We start from the raw sequence: 23,459 nt of genomic DNA on the forward strand, positions 1-23,459 counted from the left end.
AAAGAGGGACTCCTCTAGTAGATCTAGCTATGACAGCACAACTAAAAGGACAGAGCCAGAAGGAAACACAGGCATTAGGGCACCCTGGAACATCAGCAATCCGCCAGTCTCAGTCAACAAACTCGAGTAGCAAAAGAGAGGTATACGTATAATGTCACCTAGAGGTAGCATATATACAGAAAAACTTGTGGACCTAGTCCCAAATGATGAGTCTGGGAGATTCTCAATAAACTTAGGTGCAGTAGCTGAGGTGTTCATGCGTCTGGTATGATAGCAAGGCAAGGTTACTATATTGTGGCTCATATGTAGGTCAAATTGAATTAGGGAATGGTCTGAGATGGCATCTGACTGGGGTAGTATAACTACTTTCTCTATGTCTACACTGTATGTAGTCCCCTATAACCAGAGCTCTTTCAACAGGCTTCTCAGCGAGTGCCTCACTGAGTGGGGCAATCCTGTTGGACACACAAAATGGGGATGTGTAATGTTCCCAGGGGTGAGCCGAAGCTCAGCTATTTTGCTGTAACATCACCAATTTGCCCCACTGCAAGGGCTGCAGAGTTGAAGGCTTGCTAACTTCCCCTAAGACATCCAGAGCTTGTACTTCTAGTTCCTCAATAGGTGTAATACTTTCTAAATTCTGGATGTGCACTTCTAGTGCTAGAGTCTTCTCCATCAGACTAGCAATTAATCTACACTTCTCACAGATAAAATTACCACTAATGATGGACGAAGAATAGCTAAACATATTGCACTCAGTGTACTGAAGGAGAACGGAAGTGGCCATGATGGAAACACAAAATGTTTACTTATGTTTTTGTTAGTTCTTTGGATGTAATTTTTGATGATAAAGTAGTTTTCAATGTCTGGTGGGAGTTGCTGGTTTCCAGGTAGAATGTACCAAGGAAAAAACTGATAAACAGCTAGAGAGCAGTATGGACTAGTATTCCAACACAGTGGTGTTGGCACAAAGTTTTCATGACATGACTGTGTCATGACACAATAATCCACTGACCTGCTCAGTCCTCCATGTACCTGAGACATCACCAAAACCCTCAGCCATTCCATCTTTATAATGCATTTCCACAACTAGCCTGTGCTCTCCTCATCCACAGCGACTGACTAGCTACTTCAAAGCTACCCTTAGCTCACAGCCTCTAAAACCAAATTCCACAAGCAACGATGTGGCAGACCTAACTACAGATCTCCCAGCAGCTCTCTCTCTATATATTTGCCTGCCACCCATGTTCTCTCCTCTGCACCCAGTCCATATATTTCAGCTTTTTCTTTTGGAATTCTTCATCCACAAATGGAATTGTTAACTCTTTAAAATAAACTATGCTTACTTTCACAGGAAAACACCATCTCTGGCCTGAGTGTTCTTAAAGCAATCCACATTGGGCCGTGTAGTTAGGGCTTGGCTTGATGGCATTGGGTGTTAAGTTGCACCAGAAAAGATAATATATTGTTTATAATATAGTTGAGCACACATAATATAATATGATAAATTCACAAAGCCCTAAGTTTTCTTGAAATAAAAGCCTCATTTAATATCTTGTGTCTCCCCATTTACATGAACTTCTCATCTCCAACTTTGCACTGTCATGAAAATACCAATATGACATAGCTCTACATTATGCAAAAAGTGAAGCTACAGTCTTTGAAAATGCATAAAAATACAATTATGTATTTTCATTTTGTAACACTGGCCCGAGTGCCACAGGGCGTGGTACAGAACGCGCAGACTCCCTCGACGGTGACAATGCAGACATTAACAGTGGCACTCACATGTAACATTTACGAGTAACATGACTCTACACTTAACATGTAACAAAGCTAACTAACATGCAACTGAAGATGATACAAACAGGCATAACAACTACACAGACGTTTCAACATTACAGGGCGACAATGCCTAAAGGGGATCATACACTGACAGGGGTTTAAGTAGGCAGACTAACATTTAACATTAATCCCTGTCCAGGTGTACACAATCCCTGGTGGGGGGGGCGTGGTTACAAATGACACCTGCGCGTCCCCCTGCACGTGTCGGGCCGTACCACGTGACTCGTGGGGGAGGAGTGTTCTGTGACACATTTGGTGTTTTAAATTTTCATTCAAATGTCTGATATCAATATAACATTATAATAATAGTGATCATTCTAATAGTAAAATTACAATAGCCTCCCAGTTCAGTAATGCAAATACATTAGTCCTCATAAAGTGCAATACTGGGTTTAGGAAATATTTACCTTCACACTTTTACTGAATATTTTCTATTTAGGGTGATAATTCCTGAGCAGTTTTGGTCAATTATAGAAACAGTCCAGGCATCCTTAAGATATAACACATTAAACCTCAAAAGTGCGGACAGACAATTTGACAATTTGTTAGCATGTGAGCAAATGCTATTGAATATGAGCAGCATGTGATCATAGTATTGTACATGCCCAAGAATGTTCTTGTATACATATAACTTCCCTCCCCCAAGGAATTCAAATTCACCATGTAATGCATCAACTCTATTAAACATACAGACTGACAACTATTATATATAAAAGGAAAGCACTTCCAGCCTTCCCCTCTTCATTAATGTGTGACTGACCTGTCCTATTAATGATTTTTTTGGCTGGAGCACCACAATATTAATTATGTCCTGTTAGACAGACAAAAGAGACATTTGTGGAAGATTGCAATTCCAGTGACTTGAATTATGAGGAAATGAATATTCAACAGCATAGAGCCTGCAGAAATTAGGCATTTACCTTTTTTCCTGGATTATTCTCTCTGGTGATACAGTATCTGCTTGTGTGTGTTGTTTTGACTTTGCTTTAACAACTGGTTTCTTTGATGAATATTTGCATGGCTTTGACACAAACATGACCTTCATAATTAGTTTTTAGTTTTGCCTAGTTCTTATTTTTAATAACTATATAGGTGAAATATAGATTACTATTAAAAAGTCTATATGCAGTATCATTTTCTGTGCCTACTCAAATGTTTTGGGGGGTTTTTTGTGGGGGGGGGGGGCGGTTTGGTTTGTTGGTTGGTTGGTTGGTTTTTTTTCCCTTTTGCCTGCCATTTTCATCATAGTGACAGGTGACTAATACATTCAAGTTCAACTTTGGTTTATTTGTCACATACATAGTCATACACAGTATAACTCGCAGTGAAATGGTTGAGAGTGCTCTGTCCAAACTGAGGAAAAGAAAACAGGGGTGCATAGAGAAATATAGATATTCTATATATGTGAAATATATATATGCAAAAGGAAATATATATATATTCTATGTATGTACAAAATATATTAACAATGTATGTACAATATATGTATATTATGATTATATACACAATGTACAATGTATATGGTTGTGTATATATGTACACAATGTACAGAATGTACAGATCCATTTTGTAGAATAACATATTTACAGTTGTTGTGTTTTATATATATATATACACACAGTTATACAGTTATGTTACATGGTGGTGGTGGTCCCCACAGTTTATCAGTTTCCCTGATTCAGGGCCCGAATGGCCTGTGGGAAGAAGCTTCTCTTCAGTCTCTCTGTCTTGGTCTTCAGGGAGCGAAAGCACTTCCCTGACCTCAACAGAGAGAAGAGTCTATTGTTGGGATGGGTGGGGTCCTTCACAATCCTCCTGGCCTTGGTCTGGCACCACTTGTAGTAGATGGTCTGCAGCCCAGGAAGTTCCGTGTGAGTGATGCGCTCTGCTGAACGCACTACCCTTTGGAGTGCTTGTCTGTCCTGCTTGGTGCAATTCCCAAACCAGACTGTGATGTTCCCCGTGAGGATGCTCTCGATAGTGCAGGTGTAGAAGCTCTGCAGTACCTTGGAGGGCAGTTTGAAGTCTCTTAGGCATCTGAGGTGGTAAAGACGCTGACGAGCCTTCTTTGCCAGGGAGTTGGTATGGCGGGACCAGGACAGGTCCTGTGAGATGTGAACACCAAGGTACCTGAAACTATCTACTCTCTCCACCGTGGTTCCACTGATCCTCACAGGTTGGTAGTGCCGCTCCTGCTTCTTGCTGCAGTTCATAATCAGCTCCTTTGTCTTACTGACGTTTAGGAGGAGATTATTTTCCTGGCACCAGTTTTCCAGGTGTTTAATCTCCTCCAGGTAGGCCCTCTCGTCGTTGTCCAAGATCAGACCCATGACAACGATGTCATCAGCAAACTTGACAATGATGGTGGAGCTGGAAGTGGCTGTGCAGTCGTGGGTGTACAGTGAGTAGAGCAGGGGACTTAGGACACAACCCTGAGGAGCTCCAGTGCTGAGGGTGAGGGTGGATGAGGCGCAGTTGCCCACCCGTACTGATTGTGGTCTGTCTGTTAGGAAGTTGCAGATCCAGTCGCACAGGGATGTATGCAGTCCTAGATCCCCCAAATTAGTAGTGGGGGATCTGAGTACATCCATGCAAAACTATTTATTATAGTGTAAAACTGCTTTTCACCAGAGCACTGCATATTTATGATTTTAGCCTTCATGACTTGGAGGAGAATAACTCTGGTATCATTAGCTTATTCTTTGTGTTAAACTTGACAGCAGAGTAAAGTATAGCACCCCAAAACAAAATTACAAAAACCATCTTGGTACAAATTACAAAAATAATGATGTAACACTCACTGTTAAGTTTGTGTTAGGTACACAAAAACAAGTTACATGCATTCAGTAAATGCATAATGCATAGTTTTGCTCCATAAACCTGTCACACACCAGTGCACAGCATTTTTGTACTATGGTTTGTTCTGTGCTTGGTACAGGAGAGTGCAAGAGTTTTGATCCATTTTTACTTTTTTTTTTTTTTTTGCATTTTCTCTGTGGATTTATATTGTATTTAGTTATATGTTGACGCCCACTGAATGCATAGAAAGTAATTCACAGTGCAGCAAATCCAGAACGCATAAACACTGGTTTGTCTCCCCCAGTAAACTATAATAGAATCTCCTCTACAAGGTTGTCTTAAGCTAACAGGGTTCAACAACATTAGGAGGAGAGGGGGCTCTCAAGAAACAAAGTGAAGCCATTAAGCTGGAAGAGCTTCTAAGCTTCTACTGGAACAGATGCGAGAATCCTAATTTGAGACAATGATGCTTGGATTTATTTCCTTTCTTTTTTTCCATTTTACATCTCCTTTCCTTTTAGCTGAATTCTAGGTGCAGAGGCTATAGTATATAATTTCACTTTCAAGAAGTAAAATTTCGTAGGGCAACATCACGTATCACAGTAAAAATGATAATGCCATCATGCCTCCCAGACACAAGAGTGTGATGCCCATTCTAGCCAACTGCTTTACCAAGAAGAATTTGTAGAGTACTTGGGTAGCTAACCTGAGAAGACGATACGTATCTGATAAGTTTCTTAAACAGCCTTTCTCCCGCAGCCTCTCTTCCACAGCTTCTGTCTCACTCCACCACCTGTCTTATGACTACCAGTAAACTTAATTACTGAGCAAAAGTCTTTATTTATTGCCATGTAAAATTATGATATACATGTAAATAAACACAAATTCAGTAAAATGCAATAAAATGTTTTTGGGGTGAGATTGTTAGAATAACACAAGCTTGGTTCCAAAACCTCTCTTTGAAAAATCTAGTCCAAAAATGACAACATTTTGAACACTTATAACTTGGGCAAAACATTGTTCAAGCCTTGCTGCTGCTCAATGTGACACTCCTATGAACTATATAAACACAAAATGAATGTGAAATGGCTGTGTAAGACCCTGGAGATACGGCAATAAAAATATGTGAGTAAACATCTCAGTAATCCTATCTGTGGGTGACTGGCACTGTCTTATACTCTTCACTCTGTGTGTGTGTGTGTGTGTGTGTGTGTGTGTGTGTGTGTGTGTGTGTGTGTGTGTGTGTGTGTGAAAGGCGGTTGTGAGTGATAGGGAGTTGGACTAAACGGTGGCTGCGTCTCTTGTGTGTGTGTGTGTGTGTGTGTGTGTGTGTGTGTGTGTGTGTGTGTGTGAAAGGCGGTTGTGAGTGATAGGGAGTTGGACTAAACGGTGGCTGTGTCTCTTGGTGAAACGTGTCGAACGGTAAGGCGAGTATATATATATATATATATATATAATAGCTGCACTGCACAGCATTTCGAGCACCCCTACTTGGTAATAATGGTTGCATCCACATCAATACTCTTTAAGAGCGGAACGACTGCTCTCTTGATTCATTACCTTGCTGGTATTACTGGCTGCGTAAGTTCTCGTCATTGCTCTTTTGTTGATTTTGCGACATTTTTTACTCATTCAGACCTTATAATTGGTGAGTACTTCTTTTCTAAATCTCAAATTTCTCTTTCATCTTCTTTTACCTTTGGCCCGCACTTCCTCTTCTTACGTCGCTTCTAGCTCTTTTTTTGTTGTTGTTCATTTATATAAACATTAGCTGACATTACACTTATGGACAAGTGACAGGTTTCTGGTTTGAGTGTCTGGGAAAAGTATAGGATATTTTTGTTTAGTCCCAGATTTTTGTCATGGTCACTATAACTTTTAAAACTGTTGTACTGAATGGATGCTTAAACGTCGTGCAGGACCAATTAATGACGGGTGCATCAAACAATGTATATCTTGATTATATCTTTTTAATCTCGCTTTTCGGTATTTCAATTTTGTTTCTTCTTGTAATCTGTCCGAGGCTGAGATGATTTTCCTGACAGTTTGGTTGCTCTTTGGTTTACTTTCTTTATATAAAAAAGAGTTAGTCTGCAGACTTTGGAGGCGAGTAGTTTTACGCCGTTAACGGAAACACGGTTGCTAACCGGAGGGAATGGAACTGTATGCAACATACTTGACTACTCATCTGCAAATCCAGATCTCTCTGAACATTACAACCGGTCACTGCCGGCAGTTCCTAGAACTAATAAGCCTACGCATGCCTAGTTTAGTCATATATATTTTTCTTTCTTTCCATTCTTTTTGGGTCTTCCAAGGACAGATGCCGCGACTCCAGACGACATGCTTCACATAATGTAGAGAACTAGTGAGCTGTGTTGTCAATGTTTTCTATTCTATTCTATTCTGTTGTTTTATAACAGGTTCTGTGATCGTTACTGTCTTACTGTAAACGATCTTTTTTGTTTGCGTAGACCGAGAATGCAGTTAAAACTGTGAAATATCCTTATTCTAATAGACATTTTGTCACCTAATTGAGTGTCTTAGATAAAACCCTGTTGTAGACTTTACAGAAAAAAATATACGCTTAATTTAGTTGTGTGTTTGTTACTTTTTTTCTAGGTAGCCTTAATTTCACTTATTGGATTGTTCTGAAAAACACTTTTAATGTAATGTATGATATAGTAAAACAAATTTACATTTAAAGTTTCAGCATGCACATAACACTTAAAGTCTTCAAATATTTATTTTCCCTAAATTTGTTTAATTTTTTATTATGAAAATAAAGTAAAAATCACTTAAAAAAAAAACAAACTAATTCTGTGCCACTGGATTTAATTTTGTCTGAAGCCTTTTTGGATTTTATATTGGCACAAGATTTTTTTTTTTTCCCAATAAAGTGTTTTAGACTAAAGCAATGTGTTATGATTAACATTGACGCTTTAGAATAAATGTCTTATGCGTAATGGACACTGTCAGTCAGTTTTCCAAGGAAATCTATAATGTCATGATTTATGTTTATTTACCCTTATTTGCCAAATTAATATGAATTATATGGTCAAAGGATTAAGAGCTGGCAAATTTAACACAAAGTCTGGGTAAACATGACTCACTATCTGAAAGCTGATATTCAGTTAAATAAGGTTTATGTATGGCCAATGAAACCCAACCTGAAGAAACTTTACAAGGGCTGATGATCCCACAACACTTTCAGATTTTCTCATTTATTCAGTTAGTTGTATGGCTTGTCTAACTTGAATAAACTGCAAGTAAACAAAGCTAACACAAATCTTAGTTTAAAATAATTGTACTTGTTCAATTTGTACTTGTAGAATTTACTGGTCAAAAGTTCCTCCCCAAAACTCATTATGATTCAAATGTTTCTATACTTGTATATGGCACTACTGTATTTGTACACTTACTGTGTGCTATGATAATTCTGGGTTTTGGTGTGCAAGTGAGTGTATGACTGGAATGCTACTCAAATATCCGTGCCTCTGCTGCAGGCTCAGCTTTACCTCATGGTGGCAACTTTGCAACAATACTGAACATATCTAGACTCATTTAAAGCTCCTGTCAGAGATTTAGAGAATCTAGGTTTGTTAACTGTGGTTGCATAGGGAAAAAATACTGTGTCCCCAGTATTGCTTTTCACATTTCAGATCTTTCAGATCTGCAATCAGAGCATAACTGTTAATAAATTACTTACTGTTAACATACTGTTAGTGTTTGGATGTGTTGAGGAAAAATGCAAGAAGGGTAGAAAAGTGAAGGTGCATTTTAGGAATGGAATCATTCCAAAGAGATTTTCAGGAAATCGAAAAACGGGTCGAAATGCACATACTAAATTACTGTGAACAGTCAATAATAATAGCTACAGCAGAATGAGAAGAATCTATGTGCCTTCTTTTGAACTGAAGGAAACCTTGCACACTTTGAACCACAATGAGATATATGCATTTATTGTCACATTCATCCACTGGTCAGAATGGAGATGATGTGACATTTTTGCTCATAGGACAGGGTTTGACAGCCACAAAAATTAACTAAAAAGGTGCCTCAGTACAAGTTATAAATACACCTGCAACAACTGTATCAAATTACATAATTACAAATCATAATCTAAAAATATTTATAAAAGATGTCATTTGTAGTTCAATCATAGTAAAATACCTTGAAAATATACCTTGCAATATTTTCCTTATTGGGTGGCATTCATATGAAACCTATAAGTTGCTAGGCAGTACTAGGCTGCTTAAAATTTCATACATGTCAGATTGCACTGATCTTCAATAAGCCTGGAAGTCTTGGCTGAAAAGTCACCTAAAGAAAATATACATTTTTAGTTTTGTAGTCAAGACCACTAGAGCCAAGTCAAGACTGAGACTGGGACACACTGAGTCCAAGTCAAGAGCAAGACATTTGAATAATATATAGCCAAAAAATTGTATTAATTATTTTTATATTATATTCTTAATCAGACTAAGGCATTGGAACTTGCAATGATTGTCAGGTTTTTCTGTGTCCCTTCTCTAAAATGTATTCAAAAGTGAAACACACAGTAATAACATTTAAATCTGCTCCATATAAAAAAGATATCCAGTTGAAGTTGCATTATTCAATGTTCCTGCTTTTGTTACTAATGCAAATAAACTGTGAAATACATAAAACATAATAAAATTATTTTTGCGATGGCATCAGCACATGTATATCAAGTTCATGAGAGAACCTGTTTAAAACCTGCATTATGGGACAGCATCTTGTTTAGTGTTTATATTGACCTTTATAACACCCTCCTCAGCACAGCATTACTCCAACCCCATGACTATCTGACTAAGAAGACATGGTGAAATCCGTTAAGCACCCTGCATCACCAGGAGCAAAAACTTTACAAAAAGAAACATTAAAATAAGAATTACCACTAGAATTGCTTTTCTAAACTGGAAAGAATTATTTCATATGATGACCTTGGATGCAGAATTAGTGATGTACCTCCTGGACAGAAATTCAGTATAATGCATTGAACTGTTTTGAGGACAGAGTTTTCATGAATTTCAACTTGAAACTTTCTTGCAGCCAGCAGTACTAACTCTCTAGCTAACACATGAGTGTTAATTGGAGTGAAAACACTCAACTCAGGGAAGCAAATCATTATTGGCTGAATTCTAGGTGTGGAGGCTATAGAATATATTTTCACTTTCAATAAGATAAATTTTGTAGTGGGCAACATCACGTATCATTGTAAAATGATAACGCCATCATGCCTCCCAGACATGAGAGTGTGATGCGCAGTCTAGCCAAATGCTTTATCAAGAGGAATTTGTAGAGTACTTGGGTAGCTAACATAAGAAGTTGATGAGTTTCTCTGGGAAAAAAACCCCAATATGGTTCACTTTTGCTAACAATAATAAAATATTAATAAAACGCCTACCTCATCAATCAAAATTGAGGTCATGACAACTTTGGTAGCTAATCCTAGAAAACTTTGAAGTTGAACTCCACTGGCCACCATAGATCTCCAAGGCATGTTTTATGTTCATGGGCAGGAAAAGGTGGATACCAAGAGTAAGAAAAATCATTCCAGTATTGTGTTCACCTACTTAAGATAGAAGTGCTGTTTCTTGAATCTTGACTAATGTACCTAAAAAAACTGCCAAGGGTTAAGCCATCATGGAAAGTAAAAGTTAGATACTCAACAACAATGTAACAAACTTCTAAGACACAGAAAAGTATTCCAGTTTCTCTGTCAGTGAGTTACTGACCTGCCAGCCAGCCAATTAATATTCAAGTAAAACAAAAAAGCAATTAATAGAAAATGAAACAAACAAACAAAAAAAACTGACAAAAGGTGACAGCCATTGTGCACTGGAGTATATAATAATATTATAATTTGCATGATAATTATCAAATCAAATTTATTTATATAACCCTTTTTACAACAGATGTTGTCACAAAGCAGCTTTACAAATCTCCAAGTCCAAGCCCCCAGTGAGCAAGCCAAGGGCGACAGTGGCAAGGAAAAACTCCCTAGAGCATGAGGAAGAAACATTGAGAGAAACCAAGACTCAAAGGGGTGGCCCGTCCTCTTCTGGCTGACAACGGTCACCACAATAGTAATAATTTTAAGAGAAAAAAATAAAATAAAATAATAAAATGAAAAACAAAATAAGCAATTGTCTAGTTTTGTTTTCTAGAGGTCCCAGTCTTGTGCTGATGGTGTGCACATGTCCATAACCCATCCCACAAGAGAACATCCATCAAGGACAATGGAGAAGTAGTTGGCTTGGGTGGAGGTGTGGTGGGCTACAGTAGGGGATATAGGGGGGTGATGGGAGTAGACATGGCACCTGAGATGGGTTGAGGCTCAGTAACATCATGACATCAGGGGTGGGTGTACCTCAGGAGAAAGAGAGAATAGATTATTAGGCATGTCCAGGTACAAGGGTGTGTAAGTTGGGGTAATTAAGTAAAATTACTCTAGATGATGCATGGTCAAGGGATATTTTGGAGCTTGTATCCACATGCATGATTCAGTTCAATTTATTTATTGTAATGAATATGAGGTCCTCATTCATTAAATTTTACAGAAAATGTTACTTATTCATAAATAAGGCTGTTATTACACTTAAAATACATACAATCTTTAACCTCCCTTTTAAGTCTCCGGTAATAGTTTGCCAACATAGAGGGGCTCCACTTTCCTTGGTACCAACTTTCTATAGGCCTACTATATAATGATGATATATGAATATAATCAGTTGTAAACTATTATTCCTATCTTAGACAGCTAAAAAAAGCACTTTGGTAGATCATGTCTGCAGAAATGCCATACAAGTAGATGCAAATATAATGGAACAAAGAACCCTATGGTTACTAGAGAAATTCTGAAAACGTATTTGGCATGCTAAAATTAATATAAACAGCTGATTTTATTTGGGTCTGTCCTACTTAGCTTATGTGTTGTCAAGTTACATGAGGTTTTTCATATCGGCAAAATATATTGTTAGTCACAAGCGTCACACTGGACTTGGTGATCGCTTTTGTTATAAATACAGTTTAGGGAATATTCTGAGCTCTTGCCCAAGGTCACTTACTACTTTGTTATATTTATATTGCAATTAGGCGACCAATCAGTCAGCCTGGCTGGCTAGTTAAATATCCTACGTTGTCCTTCTAAGAACTGCACCTGAATGTGGTCGAAACAAATAGCAGTCAATAACAAACCTTAATTTTTATAACCTTGAAAAATTTATAATCTTGAAAATATGCCTCAAAATGGGACATGCATTCCTGCACGCCAGCTCAGTGAGTTCAGTTGAGCTGCTGCATTTATTGTTCTACTGCTTATAGCTACCTAGCTAGCTAGCCATTTATGCTCAGAATATAATATCAGACCACACTTTACTTTCATATTCATAATGAGAGAGCAGTATGAGAGAGCACCAAATTCACACACGTGAGCCTTAAAGAAAAGGATATATTCTGAGCTACTTTTCATAAATAATTTGAGTCTCACACCGGAAAATGTGTCTGTTCTCTGTTCATTGTGTCAGTCTACTGTCCATTTGTCTAACTTACTGAAGTAATGTGTTGACACTCAGTGAACATCTTTAGGGATTTCACTAACCCTCCCACACCTGATAGGTTGTGGTGAGATGTAGAAAATGTAAACATTATTTTAAAATGGAAGGAACGTTGATGAATATAATGTCAATATAGAATATATATTCACTAAACAATGCCAAATTGTAGAGGGACCATGCATTACAGTGAAAATGTATTGAAAATTGTTTATGTATTTAAATTAACTAAATAGCGAAAGGTATTTGGATACATGACCATCATGCCTGTATGAGTTTGTTGGGCATCCCATGCCAGAGGTTACAACAGCCTCCACTTCTCTGGGAAGGCTTTCTATAAGGCTTTGAGGCCAAAAGAGCATTTGTGATGTTAGGCACTGATTTTGCATGGCTCACAATCCGCATTCCATTTATCTGAAAGGTGCTCAGTGGAGCTGAAGTATGGTATCTGTGCAGGTCAATGCAGTTACTCCAATTCATCAAACCATGTCTTTATGGACCTCACTTTGTACACAGTAATACTGTCATGCAGGAACAGGAAAGGGCCTTCCCCAAACTGTTACCACAAAGTTGGAAGCATATGATTATTTAAAATGTCTTTGTATGCTCTGCCCATACTATTACTTTCCTCTGGAACTAAGCAGCCTAGTCTCTTAAGTAGTGTCAGCAGAGCTGCTTATGTGGGTTTGCATGGGGAAAATCCTGGTGCATGTGCTCAAACTGCATTCTTTTCATTAGCATATATAATTATTAAATTACCTTAAACATTCAAGTAAGATATTGGAGATATGAATGGTTACTCTTTAAAAAGAGCTATTTAAACAGTTTTATATGTTGTATGTCCTGGTGAGATGACACTGTGGAATCAGGTGGTAACATGACTATTTGGATCAATCTGTTTGATACATGGGAAACCCCTAACTGTCAGTGTTGCCTTTCTATAACATTTGAAACCATCCTATGGGAGGTATCTGTTAGGAGATCTGTTAGAAGAATGTAAAAATACTCCATACAATTGTTTTGCTTCTTAAAGTGCATGACGATATGCCTCCTAAAGCCACATGAAATTGTTAAAAACTTGTGTATGGATTACCTTTTTGTACATTAGTAGAATAAAGAGTAACAACATAAACTAAGCAAGAAGGGAAGGCAGGTTTATTTATTTGCATTTATTACATGAGGCAATTCAAGCAGTACAAATAAAATAAAAATAGATGGGTGCCAACTGCAGCCAATTCTTCTTAATGAGGGATAGTAGGTTACTCTAGGCAACACAAGCAATGTTCCTCTCTCTGAGGAAAGTTTGTTACTGCAGAGACCTAATGAGTGGGTAGCTGTACATGCCCTCCCACAGCCCTTGCAGGAAAACCCTCCATTCTTTTGGGCACACTCCAGACCCCCACAATAGGGGAGAGTGCTGCAGGAGGATTTTGGGGAGGCTCCGAGTGTGGTCCAGGGTCGGACTCAGCGGAGTCATACGGACCCACGTTGGACTACCGGGACTGGTACAATGGGGTCCAGTACTCGGAGTCTGACTCCGCAGGGTTCTACGACCCTACCATGAACTACGACAAGGGCTGCGTGGATTCTGAAAGGAAAGGGGAGTATAGTGACATTAGTCTGTGGTTGGACTTTGAGTCTGATCCTGACGAGCACCCATCTGTGGAGGAGGTCCTCCATAGGGACCCTCTATCTGTTGGCGACACTGCAGACTCTAAAAGCAACGAGCCTCCAGCACCCAAGGCTCCACCTAAGGCTCCGCCTAGGGCATGCCGCTCCGGAGCAAGCAAGCTGCCCCGGGTGAATTGCAAGGAGGCATCGTTGTTGTCAGAGAGACACTCCTCCCCCTAAGGCAAATAGCCCCAGAGCACATGCACCTATACCTAAGCCTCGCAGAAGCAACAAGGCGGCTGCACTAGCACCCACCCCAGAAACAGGCAAAACAGCTGGTGCGCTTCCTGACACGCATGCGCCTAAGCCAGAACAGCCGCCGATACTCAAGCCAGTGATGGACAATCCCCGCCCCCCAGGCTGGTCGGTCTTCGACCCAGCCGATGACTGCGGGACTGGTTGGGGTTTCCGTCTCCCTTTCCTGGACTGTTGTCCAACCCTCTATGTGGTGTTCTTTATGTATCTGTCTCCGTCACCCTGTCTATCCCCCCATCGCTTTATCCCCCTTTGTGTCTGTGCCCATGGCCATTAGTGTGTGCATCCCTGTGTCTGTCGTCAATCTGGTCCCTGTCCTTCCCCCTGCTGTCCTGTTTGTGCGCTGTTTGTGTGTTGTTTGGCTTTGGTTTCTGGACCGTAGCCTGATAGGCTGGCACGCTGGGAGTCGTGCTGATGGGGAGGGGCTCTATCACGGTACGGCCCTTCCTCCCCCAAACGTGTGCGTGTGTGTGTGTTTGTCTGGATGTTCGTCTGCTTGGTCACACCCCCTCATGTCTCTCACCTGATCCTTGTTGTTGTATGTGTATATAAGTCTCTTGTCTTACCATGGATGTTGTCAATGTATGACCCATTAGCCTGTGTGTTACGTAGTGTGTGTTAAGTGTGCAAATAAATGTATGTTTCTGTTCAAGGTGACTCACCCCCGCATCTTGCTTACCCTCCTCACGTCACATAAGTGATCTACAGAAAAGTTATGACAAAATATATTATAGTATAAAAATACTTTTTCCATTGCTGCTCAGCAGTGGAGTGATGTGTGAATTTCTGATGGATCTTAGAGGAAGACCAGCAAGTAGCAAGTCTAGCTTTGAGATTACAAGAGACTACACAAGTACCTGGGCAGCTGCTTATGAGACAAAGGGCAGAATCCTTCGTATGTTACAAAGGATAAATATGCAAGATCAGGTCAGATCTGAAACGTGAGTTGAGAACGACAACTGGTTCGCCAAAGTTATACCCAGGTGAGGTCATGGTAAGGGCTGGGAGTTCCTGGGATGTACAGAAGCTCAGTTTGACAGGGGTTTGGCTGTCATCCATGATGCAATATCAGTCAAGCATGCTGAGATGTCTGGAAACTTGTGTGTCAGAGAGTGGGAAAGAGAAATAATTGGGTGTCATCAGCATTGGGTGTCACTGGTGGAGAGTCTACATGGATTGGATGAGGATCCTCTCCATAATACCTCATAGGACTGAAACGATTTCCATGCAGAGCCAGTCACACCAAGGCTGGAGAGCACAGAGAGCAGAATGTTGTGGTTTACTGTGACAAAGGCTGCCGAAAGATTCAGAAGAATCAAGACAGATGACAGTTTAGTAGCTTTGTCAGCATTACGTTTCTCCATTACTGCTGTAGCCAGACTGATCGGGACCATGAAGCTGGTTCTGGGTGAGGAAAAGAGATAATTAATTATAAACTGCTCATTCAAAGGCTTTTGAGAGGAAAGAGAGAAGCGATACCAGTCTGTAATTGGCTATCTTGGAGTTGTAGAGTGTGACCTTCTTGAGGATTGGTACCACCCTGGTGGTTTTGAACACAGTTGGTACATGTCCAGAGGATAAGGAGTTGTTGATGACAGAGATGAAAGGAAGCAGATTTCTTGAGATCGTCTGGAACAGAGTGGAAAGAATGGGACTGAAGAATTTTGTCTGAGGACAAAAAGAAGCCAGAGAGTTAGATGTAGGGGATGTAGTGGAATGAACACTGATTGGAAGAGTTGGAACAGAGGAAAAGGACTGGTGGATTGCTGCAACCTTCTCCTTGAAGAAGGTAATGAAATCCTCAGGAGTAAGAGATGAGGAAGGAGGGGGAGGGGAAGGGTTAAGGAGAGAAGAAACAATACTGAAGAGATTGCATGGATCAGATGCTAAGGATTCAAACTTTCCTCTGTAGTAGGATGACTTTGCAGATGTCACCAATTCTCTTTGCATGAGTATTATCCAGGGGGCAGGTGGTGAAGATCTTGCAGGTTTAGAGGAGAAAGGACACAGAAGATTCATTGATAAGGACAGTGTAGAAAGTATTAGTAATTGTATCCAGAGAGAGAGAGAAGAAAGAGAGTCAGGGTGAGGAAGGGTGAACAAAATATTAGAAGTAAGGTAAGAGGGAGAAGGATAGAAATTATGGTCTAAGAGGTGGATGGGGATGACTGCAATGTCCAATGTTGTGGTGGTCCAGGTGAATATCAAGTCCAGAAAATTGCCCGCTCTGAGTCATTGTGGAGAAAGGTTGAGGGTGAGGTCAAATGATATGAACAGTGGAAGGATGCAGGATGAATATAGCTTGTCTGAAGGTTGAAGTCACCAAGGAGAATGAATGGATGTTCTTAAATGGGGGAAATGAGAGGATGTCAAACTAGTCAATGAAGTTATCTAGGGAATCTGGAGGGCAGAGATGACAAAGATGTGAAGTTTGGTACGGAAAGACACTGTAATAGCATGAAATACATGCTATGTATTCAAAATGGAAGGAGCAGAGAAAGAAAGTGGAGTGAAATGCCACTTTTGAGACACTAGTAAACCTGTGCCACCACCCCTGCTGAGACGCCTCAGAGAATGTATGAATGAAAAGGATGGGGCAGCCGGAGTCGCTGAGTTCTCTGGGGTGATACAGGTCTCTGTTAGAGCCAGGAAGTCCCTAGCGAGTGGAGGGATGCTAGGGCTGAGATGAAGTCAGCCTTCTGGACAGCAGCTTGGCAATTTTTTGTCATGCTGTTCATTTCTTGAATGGAAGGACATATTAATAACTGTTTGCATACTAAATACTAAAATGCAATGTCAGGCTTACTTTTTCATATCCCCTACAATTTTTTTTTGTATGTTTTTGTGACTGTGGTGGCACAGATGGAGCAAGAAGCATGGCTGAAAGAGGGTGCTCTTTACCGAAGGAAAACAAAAGGCGAACAGACTTGGCATAGCTCTCAGTCTTGTTACTTCAAGGCATAGTCCGCTAATGTGCAGCACTGTCCTTAGGGACCTGTGGGTTAAAATGGTGAAGGAGAGAAACAAGGAATAGGTGAGCGGGATTAGTAGGTAGGTGATTGGGAGCGGGGCAGGTGTTTGCTGTCATCCTGAGCAGGAGTGGGGGTGTGTCCCTCCTGACCGGCCAACCGTGACAGTTTTTTGTTTGGTTTTATTTCTTACCTCATACCCTGGATTTAGTGTTGTTTCTGGGAAATCTCCTAGAGTATTACCAAAATTATGACAAAATGGGGTTGAAACTGTTAAACTGTACATTGCAGAGTAAGGCACTCTATGTTGTTGTTGTGTTTTGTTTTTTTTTTTTTTTTTTTTTTATTAAACATTTTTTTTGCTCACTGTTAATGCATGCAGTGTGCCTGGATTACTATGCACCCTAGACAAAAATAAGTTCAACTTAAAGCAACTGAGTGGTGTGAGTACCAATCAGATAAACAAGAAGGCAGCAGTCTTGTGTTTGGGTTAGTCTAATAAACAAGAATTTAGCAATAGCTAACTAAATCCTAAAAAAACCACTGCTGAGTGGGTTACAACACTGACTTCTTAACAACAAAAAATACAGACTGCTCCCACAAGTGAAAAGGCAGCTCATTGCATATTCCATTTTTTATCCTTCAAAAAATGTGAACTCTGTCTAAATGTCCCACAGCAAAGCTTTTTTGGAATGTGAAGGCCTTTTTGCTGTATTCATTCTGGTAACATGACCATTTCAATATGCTCATACACATTATAACTTAATCAGATAAAATACAACTACAGTGCATAAGATATTTGCATACAACAAAATTATCTAATTGCATGATTTTTAACAAGAGCTAATTTTAAAATTTCAAAGTTAGTATAAAACTAACTTTGATAATGTCTTCACAGTACTTTGAGACAACTGTTACTTTGATCAATTTCAGCTGATCAAGATGACTTGTCTGACAGGTTCATTTGGATCAAAACAACTTTCTACAAATAAAGTGCTACCTGATTTATTCAGTCCAACATAAGTTAACATGTTATTGGGTTATGGGGTCTCTTGGGTTCTTCTCTTAAGTTGAGCTCAAGAAAGCAATATGTCTGTTATGCGTTTGGGTTTCACCTCAAGAAATATATATATAATATATATATATATAAAAAAAACCAAGGTGAGAAGTAAATAACATCAGCTTTGGTTCTAATTTTAACTTTCTGCTGAATCCATGAGTTGGACACTGTGAAGCTGACAGCTGCACTTGGTAGCTTTTTCATACCATAGTTGAAGGTCTGGGTGGAGGACACTGATGTTCCATTAGTATTCAGCACAATCTTTCACCACATACTTTAAAAGACCTACAGGCCTTTTAGGTTTTATCTCAAGCTTGTTGCATAAAAATTTAAATGCCTCTGAAAAGTGCTTGTCATTAGTGTTACCTTTTTGGTCTTCACTTTGACAGTCTCTTGCAGTTGTTTCTGTGGATGTGTCATTCCATGAGTTCTCCTGTCAAGTTGCTCATCCATGGTTCAATTTATTGCTTAAGAGAGGATGTTGGCCCTTCCACTTTTGAATCTGTAAAGGAGACATTTAGAGCAAAGGTGCCACATTCTCTGAAGACATAATTAGGGGGCATGCATCTTCTGAAAGAAATGAGTGAAATTGTTCCATGCCAGGCGATTGAGTTTTTCTTTAGACCTTTTTAGCTGCTCCATTTAAAGTGCTGTCATAGTTGTGTGTCAGTGTGACGTGCATTAGAGTTGAGGCCTAAATTTCAGTTTTGATACATTTATGTGCTCTGGCAGCTAAAACTTTGCACAAGATTGCCTAAGGGATTCAGTAAAGTGTGACCTCTGCTTGTAAGTTTTATGCAAGTTTCTATTTAATTTTTTAAAATTGTAGTAATAATAATAATAATAATAATAATAATAATAAAATAACAGTAATAATAATAATAATAATAATAATAATAATAATAATAATAATAATATTCACAATAATAATTAATAATAATAATAATAATTATTATTATTATTATTATTATTGCACTTTATTTTATATATTGAACAAAAAAATACAAATCAATACCAACAGAAAATCTCTGTTCTGTTGGTGTAACGGGCCAAATGCCACAGGGCAGGGAGCAGGATGTACATATTCATTCTACATAGTGGCACACACACATAGTGTAAACAGAGAACATGAACAATGTGACTATGAACAAAGGCAACACAAACAATGACCGACACCAATGCACACACCTACAGGGGTTTAAACACATATAGACATAATGAGACTAAACTAGATGCAGGTGTGTGCTAAACAACATAGGTTACAAATAAGACAAGTCACAGTCAAGGAGAAACTCCCAATGCACGCAGCAGGCCGTACCACCTGATCAGCAGGAAAGGTAGCGTTCCGTGACAGTTGGAGACAGAATGACAGAGTTTCTGCAGTTAAGTTTTTGGTTCTGACCTTTGTGCTTTGCTGGTGTTCCAGTGACTGTAATATTTTGTAACAATTAGCATCAGTTCAGAGTAAGAGTAATCCCACTGCTCCAAATCTCTCAGGAAATTACAGATGCTGAAATGTCACTGGCCGGTGGGGTTTGGTGATGTTGTGGTCTTGGCCCTGATGATGATAATGTGTGTTCAGATCATTGAGACAGAGGCATTATTTAAGATAAAGACTGTATATGTTGACCAAAACACACCACACCCATGCTCATCAGATGAACTGGACATCAGAGTGGTGAAAATATGGTTATTTCTATTTGGAGAGCATAAGAAATTGAATTCATTATACATTTATAGTTAATAATAAATCTGTTCATTTATTTTTTTTCAGATTTTAGTATAACTACGGTTAGGTGAATGTGGTTTGGTTTTGAAACTGTTGGGCTAGGAAGACATTTGTGTGTTTCATGAAGATATAGAAGATTCTGTTTTAATCAGTTCTCTGTGTAAATTTGTTTTTGAATAGGAATATAACATGTTTTTATTCATATGAGCTTGGGCATCTTACTTCTATTACTTTGTGCATTTTAATTTTTGGACTTTGTTTAGAAGTAGAACCCTACTGTCCTAACATAGGATCGAACTCAAATACTATGTTCCCAACAAAAGAAGCTTTTGTAGTGTTTATCATTTATTAGGAGCCTCATAGTATTTGCTAATTTAAAAATGCAATGCAATGCTATTAATCATATCTAGCTTTTCAGTATCGACTGAAAGTACTGTTTCCACGGGTATAGAGCCAATCTATTTTGGATTACATGTCATCGTATCAGAATATTTTAGGAGTTATTTTACATATAGAAACAAGGCATAAGTGCACATTTTCCTCACATCACCTTCTGTAGTACAATGCTAATTAAATACAAATTAGTATATAACCTGTAAGTAGAATGCATTTAATTCAGTTTCAGCTTGTGTACAACATATATCTTATCTTAAAGGCCAACCTTCAATAACTTTACATACTGGGGATATTTTTCTCAAGACATGGGAATGTGGATAGCAGCCAGTGTGACCCACAATTCAATGAAATATTTGAGCTATTTTTACATAAAAAAAAAACAAACTTCAAGTCTAATTAACTTTCAATAACATCAACAAGAATTGATGACTTTAATAGATTGTGTGCATGGCTGTGTGCATGCATGCAGGTAGTCTAAATTCATTGTGCATCATCTAGGTGGGTGGGTGAGAAGCATGTTGAGAGAGCTTAACAGATTGCTGGCCCATTGTGGTCTGACCTTTACTGTCAGCAGAACACTATAAACACCAGAGCAAAACCTTCAGCCTCAACTGAATACTAACTAGGCCAGCTGTGGTTCCAATTGGTTTCATTCATCTCACTCTCTAAATCTCAAAAACAATTTCAACCACTTTCTGTTTATTTTTGTCCCCAATAGGCAAATATGAACATTTGTGAACAAAAATACATGTAATAAACATAGTAATCTAGTAATTTCAATTAGATTTTATTGTTAAATGTTTAGTACTAAATTATATATTTTATTTGAAAGAAAATTCAGTGGTATTTTTGCATGATATTAAATTAATAATATCATCACATACACTTTGAATAATGATCAGTGGCTAAGATGACAAAAAGCGCATGTATCTAAATTAAAACTGGTCTTACGTTTTGAGAACTGATTTTTGTACTATCAGCATATCTCTCTTATTCCCCTACCTCATTTCATCAGTGTGTGTCAGAATAATGTAACTTATGTAACTGAAAAAATAGTCTGTTTGACAGTTTTGGAGGGAAAAAAGGGGTGGGAGAAGTAGATGACAGAACATCGAAGGAGAATGAAACAGACAGGATGAGAAGACCCAAAAAGGTAAAGAAAATAAATGCAAGTTATCGATGAAACAAAACAATGGTTTGCACATGTAAATGTGCGTTGCACAGTGATAGGAAGAATAATGTAGAGGAAAAATTCTGATCTCAGTGAATATGCAAAACAGTAACAGCAGCTTATGTTGAGAGAAATCATTATAGCCTTCATTATGGGCTTCATATTTTAATGATTTAAGCCAACCTGTTAATTTTCTTCTCTAGTCCTTGTTAAAAATGTATTTCAAATGGTTTATCTGATGGTATGGTGTGGCTAAAATCAAACATAATTCTACTCATGCTTAGCTACACTTTCCACAAGCTGTGTTGAGTCAAGTTTGCTTAAAATATGAATATAATGTACATTTATAAACAAAGACAGAGAATACCAGATTTCTGTTGCTTTCCATCTATTGCTTGGACATCAATGCTAAATTAGAGGTTGTCCTCTGTTATGTATCTGTGTGTGTGTGTGTATTTTCAGAGTCGGTTGAGTACATATGCTCACAACATAAGTTGTGTAAGTCCCCACAAATTACACAGGGGCCCTGCCTCCACCTCATATCAATTAGGTGTTTATGTTTACAATTTTGGTGAGATGATTGAGTAGAACTATCCTCTGTTCATGACCTGAAGTAAAAAGAACATAATGAGAGTGAACTGCACAAGATAAACTTGTTCTCTCATCTCCAAGTTTGATGTGAGCAAATAACAGTAACATTAAGTTCATTTGCTGGCTTGCAAATCAAGCTCTCTCTCTTTAGTCTGTCTCACTAACCTAACTGGTCACAGTGCATCTGTCTGTCTGTGTCTTGCTTGCTTGTCAAGCCACTTCCAGGGCTGTGTTCTGTACATTTTGTATATCAAATGTGAGAGTGAAACACATTTACTATGTTTGATAAACATCAAGAGGCAAATGTGATTGTAAATTGTAGCATGGAAAATATAATCACATCACATGAGTTCATACATTCAAATACATTAAATGAAACTCATGCACAATTTTACCTGGAGCTCCAGGGAGGTCAGGGATAGCTCTGTATAGTTTATATTAATAAGTAATGAACTCTTTTCTGTTTGCCCACCAAAGTTACGTGATGGTCTACACCCACATAATAGCCTATGTATCCAGCACTGTGGTAACTTTTAACAAACTGATATTACAGTTTACTAAATAACCCCAGAAAGCCTGAAATCAAGCATGAACATCCAATTAAGTCCACAACTACTGGAAGGAAACAAAAAAAACCCAGTAAAATCAAAGCCTTGCAAGTATTGTTTTGTCCCTGGTTTAGACAGATAGCGGAGAGAATTAAAGGGTTACATTCACCCATTATAACAAGCTGAAGCGAGCAGCTAAGCTCAGTGGCTGAATGCCCAAACTACCTCACTGCTGCCTTCACCAAAAGCTGTTGAGATTTCACTCTTTGATTACTGTGATAATCTTTAATGTTCTTCTTTTTTGAGCCAAAGAGGGATATACTGAAATAAGGGTAAGAAACATGATCATGGCCCATTTAGTCACTATAAAACAGCTTTGCTTAAGCAGGAGTAATTCCTAGAAGTCAAGGGTCACATGGGCCAAGCTATGAGCCTCTGCAGTCCATATTCACATGGGTTTAACACTATTGACAGGTTAGCATTAAAAAGGTCATAAATCCATAATTTTGTTTGTATGTGAGAAAAGGTAAATTTTGTGAAAGTGATTGTGACTTCATTATGATTCTCTCTGCTCACTCTAGTTGATATTAAAACTGGATATTACATATAGAATTTCACAGTTGTTGCACAATACTGTATATTCACTAAAAGTGGACAAAGTGAGACAGTTTTTTTTTCTTTTAACATTGCAGTCCAAAGGTTTGTATTATGGACATTTCAACACATGCAGTTATAGTTCATTTTGACAGATTTTAAAACACTTTTAAAACGTACTTCAAGCAAGTATTGATTGGAAGTATTTGCAAAACATTTCTGTGTAAATTCTAATATTTGAAGGCCTTCTC

The 23,459-nt window shown here is 38.6% G+C and overlaps 1 protein-coding gene across 1 annotated transcript in view; it reads left to right on the forward strand.

Annotated features, from left to right (window-relative positions):
• The first annotated feature begins 6,019 nt into the window (after positions 1-6,019).
• raly (RALY heterogeneous nuclear ribonucleoprotein) overlaps positions 6,020-23,459 on the forward strand; it is a 65,099-nt gene continuing 47,659 nt past the window's right edge. The window contains exon 1 of the mRNA XM_081718531.1: positions 6,020-6,292. The gene's annotated coding sequence lies outside the window, so the exon portion shown is untranslated. The remainder of the gene's footprint in view (positions 6,293-23,459) is intronic.

The sequence above is a fragment of the Electrophorus electricus genome, chromosome 7 (genome assembly GCF_041902795.1).
Source record: "Electrophorus electricus isolate QZ-2024a chromosome 7, ASM4190279v1, whole genome shotgun sequence".
NCBI lineage: Eukaryota > Metazoa > Chordata > Actinopteri > Gymnotiformes > Gymnotidae > Electrophorus > Electrophorus electricus.